Below are 20895 nucleotides of genomic sequence, written 5' to 3'. Positions count from 1 at the left end.
CCCAGCTACTCTGGAGGCGGAGGCAGGAGAATTGCTTGAACCGTGGATGCAGAGGTTGCAGTGAGCCACTGCACTCCAGCCTGGGCAACAGAGTAAGACTATGCCTCAAAAAAAAATTAATTTAAAAATAAAAGAAAAATGAAGGAAGGCAGCATGATGGCACAGTGTGTGGGATGCGGGGCTGGCCAGCCTGAATTTGTACCATGGCTCCTCCACCTAGGAGCTGGTGGCTTTGGGCAAGCTTCTGAATCTCCCTGTGCCATTTCCTCATCCACAACGTGGTATACTACTAGCACCAGCCTGTGTAGCTTAAGTGGGTATTATGCAAAATATTGAGACTAGGCCCTGGCAGAAGAGTAGGTACTGCACTTTGATCTGTGCGATTGTTATTCCCTGCTCATAAGAGTTTGAGGACAGAGGTTTGCAGCAACCACACTATCATCTCCCTTCTCTGCCTGTCTACCCATCACGCAGCTGTAAGGACTGCGGCCCGGGGAAGGTGAGTGGCAGTGCCCGCGCCGCTGCCTGGTCTTTTTCCCGGCTCAGCTTCTCCCACTCATGCCTGGAGCCATCTCAGCCCCCACACACTCACCCTCATCTCTGCCGCTCTCACTCCGCATCAGCTGAGAACACTGAGTCACCAAGCAGCCCCCACCCCTCCAAGGCGGCAATGTATAAAGAGCCAGCCCACCCGGCCTCCATCACTTTCACCTGGGCTCAGCTCCCAGCCACCTGAGTCAGCCCTGACTGAGCCTCTCCCAGGATCCTGTTTCACCGGCCTTCCCCTCCAGCTCCAGGTCCTTCTCATCAGGTGGCTCAGCTCTTGATCAACCTTAATCCTCCGGAGTCATCACCCCATCATCCTTCCTCCGCTTTTTGTTCAAACCTCTTAAAAGTCTATGCTCCTGGTCTCCACCTCCAGCTTCTCTTATTTGTGACTCAATTGCCTGCAACCTGAACTGTGCTCCACCCTCCATGCCCCACTCCCTGAAACAGTCCTGCTTGCAGTCCTCTTTCCTCCTGTCACTGCTGTGTGCAGCTCTCTGGATAATGGGCGGTTGCACAAGGTTCTATGGTCTCTCTTGCTTTCCTCCCACGTCTTAGACTGCCCTCTAGGTCTCCCACTGCTTTCTTTTGCCCCCTCCATGGGGAAGGGTCTGTCTTTGGCCCTCTCTCCTTCACCTCCTCACTCTCCTGGGATAATTCAAATATCAACTGACTGAACCTCCACACATTTGCGAATGGCTCCCAGGATGCATCTCGGGATGAGACGTCCCTCTAAGATCCAGCTCCCCTTTAGAGGTCACCACCTGGTGGCCTGCAGTCACCTGAAACTTGAATGTCAAAAATAGAAATAATCATCCTTCTCCCAAACCTGCAACTTTCTCCTATTTCCTTACTCAGAAGGCCTCTCCAGCATCCTATCCAGTGTGGGATTCATTCTTGCTTTCTACCCCTCTCCACATTACTGAATCTATTCCCAAGTCCTGCCGATTTTACTTCCTAAATAATTATTCTCTCCATTCCTACCATTACCCTAATTTGGGCCTTAACATCTTTAGCTATTATGGTTCAAATCATCTCTATTTCTCGGTATTTTCCTCAAACTCACCCTCCCCTCTGTAGCCAGCATGTTCTTCCTACATCCCAGGTCTAAGCCACGCCACTCCCCTCCCCCTACCCAGGAGAACCATGAGCTTCTGCGCAAAATGAGAGGCCCACTTGGCCTTCCCATCCTCCCTGCATCCTTCCCATCCTCTCTGCATCTTCTTCCCACCCCGCCTCCCCAGAGGGGAATAGCTCCAGTGACTGCTCCTAAGCTCACCTGCCCCACTGGCCCTTTCTCATCTCCCTGCCTGGCCTGGGGCTGTGTCTGCTAGCTCACTCCACCCAACACACAGACCCCAAGTCTCAGCCTCCAGCCTGGCCCCGGCCCCACCTCCTCAGGACACACTTCTTGGCCCCCCAGTTGGTTGGGGTGAGTGAAGCCCCAGGGCCCCAGCCCTCATCCCTGGAGGAATCTCTGTCCCCTTACTCTCCTCCTGTCTCCACGTCCATTTCCCTCAATAGTCTCAGTCTGGACCTAGTCTTTCCAGACTGGGGCCCCACAAGACCCAGCTCAGCAAGTGTTTGCCAGATCAAAGGATGAATGACTCTGAGGCTCCTTCCAGTTCTGGGTGTGTTTGCCATTTGTTGACTTTAGAAATCGTTAAACTTGAAAGAAAGTAGGAGAGAAGTAAAGGAGGAGAATGAAGCCTGCACCGGAACCCACGCTCTGTAATTCTCAGCACCGCTCTCAGAGAGTTCCGTTCCAAGCAGAGTGTAGTGAACACAGCTCCTCCTCTGGGGGTGGTTAGGGGCCAAGGTAGCCTCTGCTCAGGGGTAAAAACAGTGAACTAAGAATCAAGTTCCCCTACTGGCCTCCCCAAACAGCTTCAGGAAACAGGTTCGATTCTCTTGGCATCTATTTCCCAGGTATAAAACAGAAGTCACATTTCCATTTTGTGATTTATTGAGCAGATACTTCCCATAGGTATGTGGCTGCATATCCAATATATCAGAAAGCAAAACACAAAAACCATTAAAAATAAGAAAGCAGAGCTGCAGATTTATTCCAGCAGTGGAGCAAAGATAAATGTCTGGCTCTTGAAAAATTGAGCCTGTCCTCAGACAATATAGTTGGGTTTGAATAAATAAATCTTTATGCAACAAAATATTGCAAAAAAAAATTAAAGCAACAGAAAGTGAAAAAGATATCACCAATCTAACTGCAAATGATTAAAATTGGTAGAAATGTATAATGTGCAGGCCTAGATGCCCTTCCAGGAAGTGAGCAAAGGATGAGTCCAAGTGGTTTGCTCAGGAGCCACCGCCACAGCCCAAGGGAGCCACAGTGTGCTCTAGAGTGAGGCCAGCTTCAGTAAGAATTCAGAGTCCACACACCCAACTTGCTCAATGAGCCTGTGCTTCTCCCTTCTAATGGAAAATCGCTTTTTATATGGTTTGGCTGTGTCCCCACCCAAATCTCATCTTGAATTCCCATGTGTTGTGGGAGGGACCCAGCAGTAATTGAATCATGGGGGCAGGTCTTTCCCGTGCTGTTCTCGTGATAGTGAGTAAGTCTCACGAGATCCGATGGTTTTAAAAACAGCAGTTCCCCTGCACAAGCTCTCTCTGTTCGCCTGCTGCCATCCGTTTTAAGACGTGACTTGCTCCTCCTTGTCTTCTGCCATGATTGCGAGGCTTCCCCAGCCACGTCGAACTGTAAGTCCCAATTAAGCCTCTTTCCTTTGTAAATTGCCCAGTCTTAGGTATGTCTTTATCAGCAGTGTGAAAACGGGCTAATACAGATATGATTACACCCATTTTGCAGGATTCTTATGAGGACAAATGAGAGCACCTGTCACTATAGCCAGCACTAAAGAAACAGGATTATTATATTATCAGAGGGAAAAATATACAGCCTCACCAGCTATTAAACATATGGAAATGATGGCAATTTAAAGGTAACATGACTTATCTATAAAAGTAAAAAAAAAAATTATGGTTCACAAAAAGACTTGAAAAAAATATTAGTAGCAGTTTTATCTATTTATCTATAATTTCCAAATACTGGAAAGAGCCCAGATGTCCATTAGGGGATAAACAAATTGTGATATATCCATGCAATGAAATAATTCTCAGCAATAGAAAGAACCACCCCGTGGTACATGCAATAACATGGATGAATTGCAAAATCACCACGCTGGGTAAAAGAGGCCTTATGCAAAAGATTTCACACTTTATGATTTCTCTGTTTTTTTGTTTATTTTGAGACAGGGTCTTGCCTTGTCGCCCAGGCTGGAGTGCAGTGGTGCAATCACAGCTCATTGCAGCCTCAACCTCTCAGGCTCAAGTGATCTTCCCACTTCAGCCTCCCAAGTAGCTGGGAATACAAGTGCATGCCACCATACCCGGCTAATTTTTTTGTAGAGACCAGGTCTCATTATGTTGCCTAGGCTGGTCTTGAACTCCTAGGCTCAAGCAATCCCTCCTGTCTTGGCCTCCCAAAGTGCCAGGATTTTAGGTGTGAGCTACCATGCCCGGTCATATGATTCGGTTTGTATGAAATTCTGGAGTAGAAGAAACTAATCTTTGGTAGAAAAAATAAAAATAGTAATTCCTGGAGCCCAGAAATTCTGATTCCAAAATTCTGACTGTATCTATTGCAGAAGCATATCATACACAAATATATCTACATAATACTTTCCAATCATCCCTCTTAAAACATTTTCTGTAAAACATACCTAAATCCCTTTTGGTTATGTAACTTTGGGATTCTATTTTGTGGGACTGCTTCAAGATCTTAATTTCTTCTTCCCACTTTTCATTCTCCTTTCTGTACTGTTCAGTACTGCCTTGCCCCAAAGAAGGAGGAAATATTTGCTGGGGACTTTCATGTCCTGGGCCTGGCATCAGGCCCTTGCCATGTATTCTCCCATTTTGTCTTCACAATGGCCCGGGGGGGAAGTAGTATTTTTCTCATTTTGTAAACATAGAAACTGAGACTCAGCTCACGGGCATAGCTTGACCATTGTGATATAGGTAATAAGAGGTGGTTTTTCTTAGAGTATAAAGCATTCTTTTGGGCTTTCTCTCTTAGACTAAGACCATTTTGAATTGATCTTATTTCTGAGTGAAAACCTTTTATTACAGTAAAAATGGCCAACTCTTTCATTCTCTTAGAGAAGAATTGGTCACTTATTTGGTCTCGGTTCTGGGAAAGTAAGATGCTTACAGTCTCGATAAAGGGCTCAATTTTAACTAATTGATTTTTTTCTGTTTTAATCCCCCAGCTTATAAATAACATTAGCAGTGGCGTGGATTTATTGTTGTGGCCTCTGGAAGGACTTGGGCACAGTGTAACCTCCTGGGGTCCGAAGTTGTTAATCGGTAAATTGTTCATGAAGGACAGTGCTCATTGTGAAGGAGGGGTGTTCTCGGATGCTCTGCCTGGCCCGCAGGAGACAAGGCTATGGCCTGACACCCCTCAGCCTGTCCTCATTGTCCTGGCTCTGAGAAGAAGCTACAAAACACAGAAGAAAAAGGAAAGAGTCTTTTAAAGACTTGTAATGAGCTGTTAATGATAAAAGTAACACATGCCAACTGGAAAAATGTGAATTTTTTAAATCTCAGCAAAAAGTATAAAGATACTTCAATTTCTTTAAAAAGTTATGTTGTATGCATAGATTGTTGACTGTATCTCTGTTTATTTAAATTCCTGAAAGTCTTATCAATGAGGTCAAAAGGCAGGAACAGGTTGTTTGTCGTTGTTGGTTGTTTGTCTTTTTGAGACAGGGTTTTGCTCTATCACCAAGGCTGGATTGCAGTGGTATGGTCACAGCTCACTGCAGCCTCCATCTCCTGGGCTAAAGCAGTCCTCCCACCTCAGCCTCTAGAGTAGCTAGGACTACAGGCGCACACCACCATGGCTGGCTAATTTTTTTTTTTTTTTTTTTTTTTTTTTTTTGTAGAGATAATGTCCTGCTATGTTGCCCAGGCTGGTCTTGAACTCCTGGCCTCAAGCGATCCTTCCAACTTGGCTTCCCAAAGCACAGGGATTACAGGTATGAGCCATTGCACCCAGCAGAAACATGTTTAAGGCTCTTAAAAAGTATTAGAAAATACTGCTAACTTTTCTTCCAGAAAGGTTTTACCAAAGCATGCTTTCATCAGCAATGTGTAGGAGGTATTTCACTGTAGCCTCAGCAATACTGCATTTATTAATTTTAAAAACATAGCCAGCTTGCAAAAAAAATGTATTTGGTGGTAGTATTTCATTAATAATGAAGTCACAGTTTTTCTATATACTGATTTCTAGCTTCTATGATTCTATTTACTTGAAACTGTAGAACATATATACAGTTTTTTGATATTTCTATTACATCTATATGTTACTTTACTTTGTAAGTTTTTTTTTTTGTTTTTTTTTTTTTGATACCCTGTCTCCCAGGCTGGAGTGTAGTGGTGGGATCTCTGCTCACTGCAACCTCTGCCTCCCAGGTCAAGAGATTCTCCTGCCTCAGCCTCCTGAGGAGCTGGGACTACAGGCGCCCACCACCATGCCCAGCTAATCTTTTTTGTATTTTTAGTAGAGACAGGGTTTCACCATGTTAGCCAGGATGGTCTTGATCTCCAGACCTCATGATCTGCCTGCCTCAGTCTCCCAAAGTGCTGGGATTACAGGAGTGAGCCACTGCACCTGGCCAACTTTGTAAGTTCTTTACTCATTTTTCCTACAGAGGGTTAATATTTTTCTTGTTGATTTTTATGAACTCTTTTGTTTTTTGTTTTGTTTTGTTTTGTTTTTTTTGGAGATGGAGTCTCACTCTGTGTCGCCGGGCTGGAGTGCTGTGGTACGATCTCAGCTCACTGCAACCTTCGCCTCCCAGCGATTCTCCTGCCTCAGCCTCCTGAGTAGCTGGAATTACAGCTGTGCGCCACCATGCCTGGCTAATTTTTGTATTTTTAGTAGAGATGGGGTTTCACCACATTGGTCAGGCTGGTCTCAAACTCCTAACCTCAGGTGATCCACCTGCCTCAGCCTCCCAGAGTGCTAGGATTACATGCATGAGCCACGGCGCCCAGCCTGTAATGCAGTTCTTAACTGGTGACTCTGGGAGCTGGGCTGTGTTATCTCATCTCCAGTATGTGACAGCCGAGGTCATGGTGGAGGGAGGAGAAAGAACATGGATGGTCACTCAGGGCATGACGCCCAGGTCTGGACGTGACATGCATTACTTCCAACTACATTCTATTCACCAGACCCCAGGCTGATTTTCCCAATCTAATGGTGCAGAAGGCTGAGAAACATGATCTTGTGTGCAAAGGAAAGAAAAAGGGAACTGTAAGGCCCTGTTCGTTTCCTGCCACTCTACCCTAACCATCCTGTATTAACTTGTGAAGCCCCCGAGCCCTCTTAACCCCCGTCCCCTGTTTTTCTGTGTTTTTCTTTCCCATAGCCCTTATTTTTAACATGCTATATATATTCATTTATTATGTTGTTGTCAGTCCTCCCCACAAGAATATAAACTCTGTGGCGTTAGGGATTTCTGTCAATTTTGTTCACTGACTCAGAAAAGTACCTGGCACCATATTAGTCAAGGAGACATTGCCTGGTGCTAATTCACGGTGCTAAGTGCCGGCACGTTTCCCACACTTTCTCTAGCGCATCCTTCCTCCATTGCCCGCTGCCAGCACCTGGCCAGCCTTCCAACTTCAGCCTATGATCCTCATCCTGCTTGAAGCCCTCCACGACCCCCCACCTCCTGCAGAACTGACTGTGCCCTTCTTTGTGACATAGTCATGCCTTGTACCAAACTCTACTCTGCATTTATCCCACTCTTTTACAATTGTGAATTTGTTTGTCTTCCCTGCACAACAGTGAGCTCCTGTAAGACCTGGCCAAGTTAAAGATGTCATAGTGTCAGTTGAATGAATGAATGGATGAATAAATAATTGGATAGGCCAACCAATTCTCCACAATTTGGACAGGTTTTAAAACACCCCAGTGAAGTTTGAATATGGAGCGGGTATAAATAATACTGTTAAATTTGTTAGGTGTAATGACATTAGAGTTATAATGTATCTGACATTCTACATTATATAATGTATATATACTGTGTTTATGTTATATGGTTATATAAAGTATATACTATATAACAGACATATATAATATATTTTCATTGGAGATATATTCTGAATTACAGGTGAACTGATAAGATGCCTAAGGTTTGCAATAAAAGAAAATGGAATGAGGCTGGGCACATTGGCTCATGCCTGTAATCCCAGCACTTTGGGAGGCCTAGGCAGGTGGATCACCTGAAGTCAGGGGTTCGAGACCAGCCTGGCCAACATAGTGAACCCCTGTCTCTACTAAAAATACAAAAAAAAAAAAAAATTAGACTGGTGTAATGGCAGGTGCCTGTAATCCCAGCTACTTGGGAGGCTGAGGCAGAAGAATCGCTTGAACCTGGGAAGCAGAAGTTGTAGTGAGCCGAGAACACGCCATTGCACTCCAGCCTGGGCAACAAGAGCAAAACTCCATCTCAAAAAAAAAAAAAAGAAAATGAAATGAAATGATATGAAATGAAAGTAAATAAAAATAAAGTGTGTTGGAGGAGGAGGATAGATGGAAGACAAGATGGACACAAAACAAGGTGTGAAAACGTTAATAACTGTTCAAGTTGGGCAATGAGTATTTGACACTCATCACACTCTCTCTCTACCTTTGTGTATATTTAAGGTTTCCTTAATAAAAATGAAAAGCAAATAAAGCGACAGAGCCATTCATACTCTGCTCAATGAGAAGGAGAAAATGGTTCCCAGTGCTGTTACCTTGTCCCACCCTTCACCCGGGTCCAGATGAAACATCTCTCGCCTCTTCTAGTGCTGACCATGGAGTGTCATCATACGTGGAGAGAAAGCCAGCAATGGAAGGAAAATGTAAACATTGAGTAATTAAGACCTGAAATTGGGAAGTCTAAACAGTGCGTCCCAGATGCCAGGCTGTGCGTCCCACCCTCTGTGGAAGGAAGACAGATGTGTACCTGTGCAGCAGAGGACCGCCCGCACCAAAAAGTCACCCTGCAGTATTCTAGTTAGGGCTGGTGAGGGGTCTTAATTCAACTCCCTTATTTTACCAATGCAAGGAAACTAGGATTCCAAGACTGCATGACTTTCCTAACTTCACACAGTGAAACAGCTGCAGCGACCAGGCGCAGTGGCTCACACCTGTAATCCTAACACTTTGGGAGGCCAAGGCGGGCGGATCACCTGAGGTCAGGAGTTCAAGACCAGCCTGGCCAACATGGTGAAACCCAGTCTCTACTAAAATACAAAAGTTAGCCAGACGTGGTGGTGCAAGCCTGTAATCCCAACTACTCAGGAGGCTGAGGCAGGAGAATCTCTTGAACCCGGGAAGAGGAGGTTGCAGTGAGCTGAGATTGCACCACTGCACTCCAGCGTGGGCAACAAGAGTGAGACTCCGTCTCAAAAAAAATAAAATAAAATAAATAAAAAGTAAAAATAAAAAAATAGCAGCGACATCAAAACCAAAACCCACATTGGCAGACCCTTGAGTCAGTTTTTCCCCCAGTCTCAAATCTGTTTGTGAAGAGTGTTTGCATATACACCTTTCCAATACTTTGCCTTCTCTACACCCATGAGAGAGGCAGGCCTAGAAAATGGGTCAGTATGTGCTGATAACTATTTGTAAAAGAATCAAATGTGGCTCAGACATGCAATAAAACTTACTAAGCCTCATCAGATTAAAATGCAGAGTCCCCTGGAGATGCACAGGCTTATGGAGATGTGGCAGAAGGATCATCGTTGGAAAAGACGTGTCCATTGAAAAGCAGAAGAAGCCTATTCTCTGCCTTCTGCCCACAGGTCAGGTGAGACTGACCCAGCAGGAGCAGGTATGTCTTGAGCAGGTCCCTCGGCATTGTCTTTTTTTTTTTCTGAGACAGGGTCTCGCTCTGTACACTGGAGTGCAGTGGCACCATCACGGCTCACCGCAGCCTCGATCTCCTCAGGCTCAGGTGATCCTCCCACCTCAGCTCACAAGTAGCTGGGACTACTGGCGACTACCACCATGCCCAGCTCACTCTTCTATTTTTTGTAGAGACAGGGTTTTGCCGTGTTGCCCAGGCTGGTCTCAAACTCCTGGGCTCAAACAATCCACCAGCTTTAACTTTCCAAAGTTCTGGGATTACAGGTAGGAGCCACCATACTCGGCCACTCAGCATTTTTCTACCATAACCAGTGACCGTGCATTGACTGTTGACTCTACAGGCACTTAGTGGTCATCATCTGGTGCCCTCAACAATCCTACAACAAGAATCATTCTCCTCACTTGACAGATGGAAAGAATGAGGCTTACAGAGGGTAAGTGACCTACCAAGGGTCATGCTAATGGGCACTCATGAGTGACTGATCCAGGGCTTGAGTCAGGCCTGTCCAACCTCATAGCTTTTCCTCTTTCCACTCTGCCAAGCTGTGTTTGAACAATCCAGATGATTTTAACCAAATTAGGGTCACTCCTACAAGAGCCAGATATGTCTGTCATCCTGAAACATGGCAGACGGTGAAAGATGGACACATTACATCTTCCTGCTCCCCGGGGAGGTCTCTGACAGCAGCGCCACACTCTGTAGATTCAGGGGCCATTCCAGGCAGCTGTTGAAATAGGACCATAGAGGCAACAGGGAGGTAATCCCTGCTGGCTGACCCACTGATGGGTGATTCCACATCCTCTTTCCAAGTCAAACTGGGCCAAGAGGAGGCCTGTGCTCAAATTCCCTTAAGTCCTCCTCACCTGTAGCTTTCACCAGCTCAGCAAAAAAGGAGATGAGATAGGAAAAGGGAGGGGTCGACCATCCACCACTCCTTCTAAGAGTTTCCTTCTGTTGTGAGTGCCTCTCCAGCTCTCCTCCTGACTAGCCACCCCTCCAATCCTCGACCTGCTGGACAAACAGAAAGACACACGCCTGTCCTCTGCATGCACATACACAGAAACACGCACATACACATGCGGGTGCACACACACACACACACACACACACACACACACTGCTCTTCCCAGACCTGTCTTACAGACAAGAAACTTGAGCCCAAACATGTTTCCGGTTTACTCAGCGTCCTCCATGGGAGGCCTCCAGAGACCATATTTGACTTCTAGAAAACAATCATATAAAAATGAATCATAAATGAAAACACATGTCCACACCAAAGCCAGTACATAAATGTTCATGGCAGCATGATTCATCATAGCCCCAAGTCCATCAACCAATGACTGGATAAACGAAATGTGGTCCATCCAGGCGACGGAACGTGATTCGGCCTTAGAGAGGAAGGAAGTGCTGACATGCACGACGGCATAGATGAACCCTGACAACATTATGCTACAAAAGAAACCAGACACAGAAGGCCCCATATTGTGTGAACCATTGATACGAAGGATTCCGAATTAGCAAATCCAGAGAGAACAAAGTAGATTCGTGGTTGCACGTTGAGGGGAATGGGGAGTGACTGTGATAGGTATGAGATTTCTTTTTGGGGTGATGAAAATATTCTAAAATGAAATGTGGTCATACCTGCACAACTCCAAATACAGTAAGAACCAGTAAATTGTACACTTTAAATGAGTTCATTGTGTGGCATGTGAATTATATCTCAATCAAGCTGTTACCCAAACAACAAGCAAATGTTGAGGCTTCCTAGACCCTCTGCGGGGATGGCACAGTTACCGGCAGTCTCTAAGAAGCCTCTAGAAACGTGGGAGGCTAAAACCCAAGAAACTGGCCATCTTCGGCAAACTTGCTGAGTGACCCCCAGCGAACACCCCTAGTGAGAGCCCAGCCCAGGGAGCACACTTCACAGAGGCGCGCCCAGCCCGGGTCGCACGACTCCAGACTGTGCTACCAGACAGACCCGGCTTCCAGCCTGACTCTGCTGCCTCCCAGCTGTGGGGTGGGGACAGGTCCCCTGAGACAGAGCCTCATCTGTCAAATGGAGTAAGAATAATAGGGCTGTGATGAGGATGAAGGAAACTCTCCCACATGGTTTGCATTCACAAAGGTGGTCACTGCTGTGATAAACATGACGCCACCCCAAGGGACGGGCTGGATGGTTAAAATTCAGCAACAGAGGAGAGCGCTCGTGTGGGACATCTCAGCGTTCCACGCACTCACAGCGGGACACATTCAAGGACATGTCCCTAAGTGAGCAGGCTCTGTCTCCCTCTTGTATGAAACCTCAGAGCAGCAGCGTCCAGATGGCAGATTTGCACAAAACATCAGCGCGTTATGAGAAAACATAATACCAGTCCATCATTTCTGACACTTTGCCTGAGAGTTTCCCCCATTATCTCATGTTTTAATTCATCAAGTAGGCACTGTTCCTAAACGCAGGATGCTGGGCGGAATTTCACACTGGTACGAAAGGGAGAAGTTGAGTCCTTATTCTCAAGAAGTAACTCTCAAAGCAATTCTGTGAGCTTGGTAGGGCTGTTATTAGCATGTCCATTTTACAGATGAAGAAACTGAGTCCCAGACAGGCTAACTGCCCTGCCCAAGATCTTGTAGCTATTAAAGTTGCGGCAATATTGAAACTCAAGCCTTTGGGGGTCCTAACCTCCAGCCTCATGTCTTCTTCCTCTGGCTATGGGTTCTCTAAGACATCAGAGCGTGGGCTTAAGACTGTCAGAGGCGCCACCTGCCTCACAAATAAACAATGAGCTTAGGAAACCGAGACAGACGCCTTGTCAGGACCTACATAATTTGCAGGGCCAAGTACAAAATGAAAATGCAAGCCCCTTGTTCAAATATCATGAAGACAGTGAGAGCAGAGCATCAAAGCCAGCTCAGGGCCCTTCCACGCACCAGTCCCTGTGTGGCTGTGACTGCACAGTCACATGTTCCTGAAGCCAGCCTGCCCCTCGTCCCTGTCACACAAAGGCCAAGCGCAGAGCAGACATATCTGAGTAACCCTACCCTCCGGCTCAAACAAGAAGCAAACTCTCCTGGTGAGGCTGTGAGCCTGCCCCGACCCCACATCCAGCCACCTGCCGTGTGGACATGCATCTCTCGGGACGGCTGACCCGGCAATCTTCAGCAAGCAAAGTCTCCTGGTCAGGCTGTGAGCCTGCCCCGACCCCACACTCAGCCACCTGCTGTGTGGACATGCATCTCTCGGGACGGCTGACCCGGCATCCTTCAGCATTTCCAGATTTGCAATCGCTTGGCTGACACTGTGGCCACCTTCTTTGCCTGAGAAAGCGTTGCCCTTGCCAGAGGGCACAGAGACACGCAGATCCATGAATCCTCCCCGGGCGCCGTGGAGTGGAAGCCTCTATGTAAAGCTGGAGGGCTCATTGGCAGGGCTGTCAGAGCTGCATTTTTCTTATGCAACTGTTTTGTCCCCTCGTTTGTGGCGCCTGTGGCTGTCTTGCAGAAAACAACACACTACACTGACAACTGGCTGATCTTTACTTCCGTCTGTCATGTGAGCCTTACTTTTTCTGAATAATAGGTACATAGGAATGGCAGACAAGCCAGACCCTGCTAGAATTTCATGAATAAGAAACAGAATTTGGTATTAATTAGACTTCACAGGCAGACAGAAGTGAGTCCTGGGTCTTCCAAAGACCCGATCAATTAGCCCTGAGATTTAAACAGGGCACATTCTCTCTCTTATAGCTTGAACTGTGTTTCCCCAAAAAAAGATATGTTGAAGTCCTACCCCCCAATACCTCAAAATGTGACCTTCTTTGAAAATATAGACCTGGCATGGTGGCTCACACCTGTAATCCCAGCACTTTGGGAGACCAAGGCGGGCAGATCACCTAAGGTCAGGAGTTCGAGACCAGCCTAGCCAACACGGTGAAACCCCATCTCTACTAAAACTACAAAAATTAGCTGTGTGTGGTGACAGGTGCCTGTAATCCCAGCTATTGGGAGGCTAAGGTAGGAGAATCACTTGAACCCAGGAGGCGGAGGTGGCAGTGAGCCAAGATCACACCATTGCACTCCAGCCTGGGCGACAAAGCAAGACTCTGTCGAAAGAAAGAAAGAGAGAGAGAGAGAGAGAGAGGAGAGAGGGAGGGAGGGAGGGAGGGAAGGAAGGAAGGAGAAAGAAGAAAGAAAGAAGAAAGAAAGAAAGAAAGAAAGAAAGAAAGAAGAGAAAGAAAGAAAGAAAGAGAAAGAAAGAAGAAAGAAAGAAAGAGAAAGAAAGAAAGAAAAGAAAAGAAAAGAAAGAGAGAAGGAAGAGAGAGAGAGAAAGAAAGGAGGGAGGGAGAGAGGAAGGAAGGAAGGGAGGGAGGGAGGGAAAGAGGAAGGAAGGGAGGGAGGGAGGGAGGGAGAGAGGAAGGAAGGAAGGGAGGGAGGGAGGGAGGGAGAGGAGAGAGAGAGAAAGAAAGAAGAAAGAAAGAAAGGAGGGAGGGAAAGGAAGGAAGGAAGGAAGGAAGGAAGGAAGGAAGGAAGGAGGAGGGAAGGAAGCAGCCCCAGGAAATGGATGTACCTCTTTGCCTGAAATGTAACAAGGGTGTTGGCCTGGATGATCTTTGGGGTCCTTTCCATCTCTACATATGCTGACTTTGGTCACATTTCCGTCTTGTCCCCCAAAAGTCAAATTGTCACTCAAGTCAAATTTACCCAGTTCTGTTGTCCCTTCATTCCAGAAGCTTCCTGGACCCCAGCAACCAGCACCGTCTCCCTCTGCAGTTCCCCAGTGAGTGGACTGCCTCCTCCATGCTCCACTGCACACCTGCTTCGTGTCAGGCCCTCTGCTGGGAAGTGGGGCAAAAATGCAGACTGGGCTCTTGACCTTGTGAAGGTTGAATTCTAGCGGAGACTTGGCTTTGAACACAAAATCTACTAGGGCAGCCGTCCCCCAGGATGGCCCCCAGTGAGCCCCATAGCCTGGTGTGTTCACAACCCCATGGAGTTGCCTCGCTTGTTGATGTGGGGCTGGCCTATCAAACGATGAATGGACAGAGGAGATGTGGTGTGTCCATACAATGGAATAGCACTCAGCTATGAAAAGGAACAAAATGCTGACACATGTTACAACATGAAGGAAGTTTGGAAACATGTTGAGTGAAATAACACAGGCACTAAAGGACAAATATTGCAGGATTCTACTTACACGAGGTTCCTAGAATAGGCAGAATTCACAGAGACAGAAAGCAGATTAGGGGCTACCAGGGATGGGGAGAGATAGGGGAATGGGAGATATTGATTAATGGGCACAGAGTTTCTACCCGGAGTGGTAGGAAGGTTTTGGGAGTAGATGTAGTGATGGTTGTACACTGTGAATATAATTAATGCCACTGAATTGCACATCTAAAAGTGATTAGCATGGCATCGTTCATGGTATATATTTTACCACAATAATATAAAAATAAATTCAAAGCCAGCCTAGGCCATAGAGCAAGACCCTGTCTCTGAAAAAAATAAAAAATAAATAAAAATGTAAGTAGCCGAGCATGGTGGCACATGCCTGTGGTCCCAGTTACTTGGAAGACTGAGGTGGGAGGATCACTTGAGCCTGTGAGGTCAAGGCTACAGTGAGCCATGATCATGCCACTGCACTCCAGCCTGGGCAACTGAGCAAGACTCTCTCAAAAAATGACTGGCCTGTGTGACCAATACAGCACAGCAGACATGCTAGTGTGTGACCTTCACATCAAGGTCACAAATGCATCCTAGCCTCTGCCTGTGACTCCAGGCTCACTTGTTCTGGAGGAAGCTGGCTGCCACGCCATGAAGACATACAAGCAGCCTCATGGCAAGACCCTTGCGGAGGGAAACTGAGGCCTCCTGTCGATCGCCAGCACCAACTGGCCACCTTGGAAGAGGACCCACCGGGCCCAGAACAGCCTTCAGGTGACCGCCTCCCTGGCTAAGAGCTGGTCCAGGTACAGCCTCCTGAGAGGCCAGAACTACCCAGCTAAACCTCTCCTGACACCCAAACCAAGGACACCATGGCACATGATAAGTAATTACGTGGTTTTAAGCCAATATGTTTTAGAGTTATTTGCTACATATCATTATAGCACTAATACACTCATCAATAAATATGAGGACTGGCTCATGTCTGCACTCCCAGCACTTTGGGCGGCCAAGGCAGGAGGATCACTTGAGCCCAGGAGTTCAAAACTAGTCTGGGTAAGACAGAAAGACCCTGTTTCCATTTTTTTAATTAAAAAAAAATTTTTAAGAAGTATAAAAGATAAATAAATATGAAGACAAAGTGGCCAAGTGTGGTGGCTCACACCTGTAATCCCAGCACTTTGGGAGGCCAAGGCGGGCAGATCATGAAGTCAGGAGATCAAGACCATCCTGGCCAACATGGTGAAACCCTGTCTCTACTAAAATACAAAACATTAGCCAGGCATGGCAGCATGCACCTGTAGTCCCCGCTACTTGGGAGGCTGAAGCAGGGGAAATGCTTGAACCAGGGAGGCAGAAGTTGCAATGAGCCAAGATGGCGCCTGCACTCCAGCCTGGTGACAGAGCAAGACTCTGTCTCAAAAAAAAAAAGAGGACAAAGTGTACTAAGGGCAACAAATGCACAGGGGTGGGGAGGGAGAATATAATGGATCATAACCATCACCTCAGTGACAGCGGGGGCTTCTTTTCTCGGGAATTTTGCTGGTGGAGTTTGTAAGGATGATTTTATCTACACCTGAATGCCTTTTGTCAGTGTTGGTAAACTCTCAGTTTTGAACTATTGCTTCCGTCACATTTTTTCTCCTCCTGTTTTGTGACCCCAATTACAGGTATGTTTGCTCTTTTCATTCTATCCCATATTTTTTTAAAACTCTACCCTGTCATTTCCTCCCTCTTGTCTCTCTGTGCTTCTGTCTGGACTATTTTCTTCTCTGCCTTCCTTTTGTACATTTCCTGCTATCAGACCCATCCACAGTATTTTCAGTGTCTGTACCTTTCACTTTTCACAGAATTTCCACTTGGTTCTTGTTTATACTTTCCAGTTCTCTGCCAAAATTTTCTTAATCTTGCCTTTTCATTCCTTGAGCACATTCATCATGGATAATTCCATGATCAGGATCCCCGTGGGTCTGTTTCTATCGTCTGATGGTCTGATTTTTCTCCCAGGTTTTCACCCATCTTGTCTTTTTCTTACTCCAGAGCCCATTTATTGACTGCCAAGCACTGTGTGTGGAAATGATAGAGATAATTTGATCCAGAAAGGAATTCTTTTTTTGTTTAAATTGGACTGATGGAGCGAGACTCCATCTTTAAAAAAATAGAAAGAAGAGTTTTAAAGTTTTGTTGGATAGTTTCAAAATGGATTATTGTTAGGTATGTAGGAAACAGAGTAAACAATCAAACAAAATTCAAGGCAGTTATTTCAGGAGACAAGTAAACAGCTTAGGTTTTGGCTTCATGACATAGAAACAACATGAGTGACTCTACTTTGGGTTGGTCTGTTGGAGCCTAGTACAGAAGACACTATGGCTCAGCTATGAAGAATACTTACCTGATCATGGTGATGTAAGCATTGATTCATTGATATATTAAGATATTGGGAAGATGGGGAGGGGGATGAAAGAAGGTGCCTGTGTGGACCATGGGGAGACTTCCCCTTTGCCCACTGAAAAATCAGCTCACAAAAAGTAGATTGATAGAAATGGAGGCCTGATGCGGTGGAGACCAAAGAGGGAAGATGGCCGGAGGCCAGGAGTTTGAGACCAGCCTGGGTAACGTAACAATACCCTGTCTCTACAATTGGTTTTTTAAAATTTGTTGTTGGTTTTTTTTTTTTTTTTTTTTTTTTTTTGAGGTGGAGTCTCATTCTGTTGCCCAGGCTGGAGTGCAGTGGCACAATCTCCACTCACTGCAACCTCCACCTCCCTGGTTAAAGCAATTCTCTGGCTCCAGCTTCCCAAGTAGCTGGGACTACAGGCACCTGTCACCACTCCCACTAATTTTTGTATTTTTAGTAGAGAAGGGGGTTTCACCATGTTGGCCAGGCTGGTCTCGAACTCCCGACCTCAAATGATTCACCCATCTCAGCCTCCCAAAGTGCCGGGATTACAGGCATAGGCCACCGTGCCTGGCCTACAATTGTTCTTTAAATAGGAGAAATGGCATACAAATTTGATATCCCAATGGGGTACAGATGCTTATGTACCCTACTTCTTAGAGGAAAGGGAGTTGGGGAAATATGGATGATTTTAGGAGGATAATAAATGATTTTTAGGGGAATACAGCAGTGATCCCCAACCTTTTTGGCACCAGGGACCAATTTCGTGGATGGGGATGGGGATAATTTGGGGATGATTCAAGTTCATTACATTTATGGTGCACTTTGTTTCTATTTTTATTACATTGTAATATATGATGAAATAATTGTACAACTTACCATCATGTAGGAGCCCTGAGCTTGTTTTCTTGCAACTAGACGGTCCTATATGGGGGTGACGGGAGACAGTGACAGATCATCAGGCATTAGATTCTCACAAGGGGTACACAACCTAGATCCCTTGTACACGCAGTTCACAATAGGGCTCATGCTCCTATGAGAACCTAATGCCACTGCTGACCTGACAGGAGGCAGATCTCAGGCAGTAACGTGAGCAATGGGGAGCAGCTATAAATACAGATGAAGCTTTGCTGGCTCGTCCACCACTCACCTCCTGCTGTCCGGCCCAGTTTCTAACAAGCCATGGACCAGTACCAGTCCACGGTCCAGGGGCTGGAGAACCCTGGAATACAGGATTTGAAGAACATACAATGGCCTGGGACAAAGTCTGTAGGGCCTGAAGAGCAGACAATGGTTCGTGACAAGTCTGTCCAGGTGTGTTGACGCACTTCAGGCTTTCTTCCTGCGATATGGGTTCAGTGAATGAAAACCCAGGGAGGGGACCAAAGGTCATTGCTTTATTCTTTGGTGGGTTCGGAATTTAGGCAGGTAAAGGAACTGCAGACAATGACTTCATCCTGTGCTTGGGGAGAGACAGAAGATTGAGAGACGGGATGGGGTGCGAGGGACAACAGTCCTCCTTGGTGGGTCCATCAGGTCTTTACCTAGATCAGGGAGAAGTCTCTTTCAGCAGGTTCATCTGGAAGCATCTTTTTTTTTTTTTTTTGAGACGGAGTCTCGCTGTGTTGCCCAGGCTGGAGTGCAGTGGCGCAATCTCGGCTCACTGCAAGCTCCGCCTCCCGGGTTCATGCCATTCTCCTGCCTCAGCCTCCGAGTAGCTGGGACTACAGGCGCCCGCCACCTCGCCCGGCTAGTTTTTTGTATTTTTTTAGTAGAGACGGGGTTTCACCGTGTTAGCCAGGATGGTCTCGATCTCCTGACCTCGTGATCCGCCCGCCTCGGCCTCCCAAAGTGCTGGGATTACAGGCTTGAGCCACCGCGCCCGGCCTGGAAGAATCTTTAAGTCAAAATACTCATTATACCAGGGAGGCAACTTCAGGGTGAGTTTCCCTGTGCCCCTTCGTGTACCAGGAAACTTCATTAGTAGGAAGGCAATAAATAATGTCTAAAACAGGGGGAAAGAGTCAAGAAAAAGTACTGAAACATGTTATTAGAAGTATGTGGGAACACTGGCTGCAGTGGCTCACACCTGTAATCCCCGCATTTTGGGAGGCTGAGGCAGGCAAATCACTTGAGGCCAGGATTTTGAGACCAGCCGGGGCAATGTAGTGAGACCTCATCTCTACAAAAAATACAAAAGTTAGCCAGGTATGGTGGCACATACCTATAATTTCAACTACTTGGGTGGCTGAGATGGGAGGATCACTGGAGCCCAAGAGGTCAAGACTACAGTGAACTGTGATTGCCCCACTGCACTCCAGCCTGGGCAACAGAGCCAGACCCTGTCTCAAAAACAGCAAGCAAGCAATATGCAGGGGCGGGGGATCCCAGCTTGTTGGAAGAGTTGAAAATGCTTACCTCGCCGGGCGCAGTGGCTCAAGCCTGTCATCCCAGCACTTTGGGAGGCCGAGACGGGTGGATCACGAGGTCAGGAGACCAAGACCATCCTGGCTAACACGGTGAAACCCCGTCTCTACTAAAAAATACAAAAAAAAAAAAAAACTAGCTGGGCGAGGTGGCGGGCGCCTGTAGTCCCAGCTACTGGGGAGGCTGAGGCAGGAGAATGGCGTAAACCCGGGAGGCGGAGCTTGCAGTGAGCTGAGATCCGGCCACTGCACTCCAGCCCGGGTGACAGAGCGAGACTCCGTCTCAAAAAAAAAAAAGAAAAAGAAAATGCTTACCTCTAGAGAGTGAAATTCAGGTGAGAAGGTGTGAGGCAGGGATGGCTGTTTTTGTTAGAAGTGCTGTAATTATTTTAATTTTACAACTAGGTACATGTATCAGTCCAATAAAACAGAGGGAGTCTTTATTTTATAACTGATATATTAACAAGCATTAAAAAATAATTAGCATGGGCCGGGTGCGGTGGCTTATGCCTGTAATCCTAGCACTTTGGGAGGCCAAGGTGGGCGGATCACCTGAGGTCAGGAGTTCAAGACCAGCCTGACCAACATGGCAAACCCCTTCTCTACTAAAAATACAAAAATTATCTGGGCATGGTGGCATGCACCTGTAATCTCAGCTACTTGGAGGCTGAGGCAGGAGAATCACTTGAACCCAGGGGGCGGAGGTTGCAGTGAGCTGCGATCGTGCCACTGCACTCCAGCCTGGGCGACAGAGCGAGACTCCATCTCAAAAAATATAATAATAATAATAATAATAATAGTAAGCATGAAATTGTGGTGAAACTGGAACATCAAAATCCTGCTAACAATGTGAATGTGTGCAAGTCCCATGGTTTCATTTCCAGAACATTTCAAGAGCTATTCAAATGTTGGAACACTTTTGACCAATTCTCTCACTCTAGAGCAGGGATCTATGCAGGCAAATTATGACCATGGGCCAAATCCAGCCCACTATCTATTTGAATATGATCCATAAGCTAAGAATGGTCTTTATGTTATTTTAATTGTTGAAAAAAATCAAAAGAATAACATTTTGTGAGCATAAACATGATAAGGAATTCAAAGTTTGGTGTCCATAAACAAAAGCATGTCCCCACACAGCCTTGCCAATGCATTTGCACAGGACCTGTGGCCGCTTTTGTGCTGCAAAGGAATCTGCAATAGAGCGCTCATGACCCACAGAGCTGAGAAGACGATTTGGTCCTCTGCAGAAGCAGCCTGCCCATCCCGGTACAGGGGGAGGCAGCATCATCCAGGAGGGCGGCTCAAAGCTGTACTCCTCTGATGCCTGGCTATGAGACCTCAAGTTTCCTAACTTGTCTGTAACATGGTTTTCTCATCTTAAAGCAAAGATATTATTAGTAGCAACCTTCTGGGGCTG

The 20895-nt window shown here is 46.5% G+C and overlaps 1 long non-coding RNA gene across 1 annotated transcript; it reads right to left on the bottom strand.

The window, feature by feature from the left end:
• Window positions 1-4674: 4674 nt before the first annotated feature.
• On the bottom strand, window positions 4675-16715 carry LOC117063040. Its single transcript, XR_004428687.1, has 3 exons — window positions 16486-16715; window positions 14193-14326; window positions 4675-5065 (listed from the first exon to the last, which is right to left on the bottom strand). It is a non-coding gene; the product is annotated as an uncharacterized LOC117063040 (long non-coding RNA).
• Window positions 16716-20895: the final 4180 nt, after the last annotated feature.

The sequence above is a fragment of the Trachypithecus francoisi genome, unplaced genomic scaffold (assembly GCF_009764315.1).
Source record: "Trachypithecus francoisi isolate TF-2019V2 unplaced genomic scaffold, Tfra_2.0 Lachesis_group17, whole genome shotgun sequence".
NCBI lineage: Eukaryota > Metazoa > Chordata > Mammalia > Primates > Cercopithecidae > Trachypithecus > Trachypithecus francoisi.
This window is presented reverse-complemented; position numbering and strand designations above follow the sequence as displayed.